Source organism: Equus przewalskii, chromosome 5 (genome assembly GCF_037783145.1).
Source record: "Equus przewalskii isolate Varuska chromosome 5, EquPr2, whole genome shotgun sequence".
Classification (NCBI taxonomy): domain Eukaryota; kingdom Metazoa; phylum Chordata; class Mammalia; order Perissodactyla; family Equidae; genus Equus; species Equus przewalskii.
In genome coordinates this window covers 56,657,245-56,659,108 of record NC_091835.1, presented here as the reverse complement: position 1 = coordinate 56,659,108, position 1,864 = coordinate 56,657,245, and positions in this window count along the sequence as shown.

Here is a 1,864-nt window from a genome sequence, read left to right as displayed (position 1 = left end):
AAGGCATTCAAGGTCCACTTTTATATTTTATATAAATATATATTTTTATGTATTAAAAATATAAATATATCCTCTAAGCAATAATTGAAGTTTGAAAAATATCATATTTGCAATTTTCATACTTTCCAAAGCATATACTAATTTAAAATTATTTTTGGAGGATCTGTTATAGACCAAATAAGTACTTAGGATAACTTTTTAAAATTCTCTTCAAAAAGAAGAAGGTAGGCGTTTTTGCTTAGGGTTTTGTTTGCCACCAATGAAAGCCCAGAAATAGTTACTAAGCCTATTCCGCTTTATTTATTACAATAAGGACAGGGTGATCATATCAATCCAGGTATCATTATAACTTCCAAACTCATTTTAGGTTCAAATCAAAAATTCTAAAGTAAAGCTGTTTTGATTTGAGATAAATCTAATACATTTGAAAATATCCATCGATTTATGTTTTTACAAGCAATTATTCAGAGTCCATTATCTGCTGTGCCCTGTTTTAGGCGCTGGAGTACAAAAATGAATACAATATAAAATTCTTACCTTTAGGAAGCTCACATTTTAGTGAGAGGTGTCAGTTTTTTTCTCCTTTGCAGGTTCTTAGTATATGGTTTTCATATACAGTTACAGAAATAGTATGTTACAGAACCTAAAGAAAAAAAGAAAGCATTCGTTGAAGACTTCAGAAGTGGGTTTGTCTTGTGTGTACTAGAAATTGGCTGTTGAATTAAATTAGCGTTTCAGAAATATCTATTTAAATCCATATTATTGACACTACAGTGAAAGCAGTGAAACTTGTCAGCAGATGATTAAGTTTTATGGCTGATGTTCACACTTTTGTAGCTTGGGACCAATATCAAGTTTCTGGGAAAAACATCCTTCCTCTCTCCCCACCCTCCCTCTATTATTAATTCAGGGTCTCAGCCTAGTGGTGTTAGGTGTGTTGTCGGAATAAAGGTGTATCACAATCATTCTTTTTTTTCATTTTTCATTTACCAATCTGAGAAGAGTTACCTGAGTTTTTCATTTTTTTTCCTCTCCTGGGACATGAAGCGTTTAGATTGTTGGCTTATTACATATTTCATAAGGGAAAGTCTGCACTTCACTGGCTACTTTTTCAGTTCCCAAGACCACCAGTGAGTGATATTATTTCTGGGTGAGTGGAACACCCTTTACAAGCAGCTGGAGGAGGTACGCACGTCCCTAGATTACTGGCTTTCCACTGACTGGTCTTTTAGGAACGCGACACTGTTCCCACGGAAATTAACCACCATTCAACTCGACAGGCTTGTAATCCTAAGGCCGAAGTGGAGGAAAAAGATTGGATTGTTATGGGTTGGGTTACTGCTCCAGGAGGCCAGGCGGGAATTCGTGAATGGCTAGAGTGTCAAAATGGGACTTTATTAAACGACTCATTAAAGCGGCACGAAAAATAAACCTCTGCTGGCCCCAGAGGATTTAAGAAAAAAAGCTTCAAAAGCAAAATTTAGGAAACGTGGCACACATATAAATTCAGTCTGGGTGCTTGCAAGACCACTTCGCCTGTCACCTCAGGCCAGAAACTGGGCACAGGTGTGAGAATTTTGCAGAAAACAGCTTTCAAAAGTGTGTTCTCAACGCGAAAGGGTGCGCCCTGAGAACTTCAGGGTGGACAGCACGCCACGCAGCCCAGCGTTCTGGCTCGGCGGCTAACCTTTCCGTCTTTCGCATCCCGCCACTCCCTCTCCGCCGCGGCCTCCAGCCAGGGGGCGTTTGTTTACGTGACGTCAGCCGTAGTAAGCAGTCCCCGCCCCCGTTTCCCTGTGGCCGCCGCGTTTCCCGCGCCGCGGCGCTTCTCCCCTTAAAAGGACAATAGAGGCCCCGGGAGCGC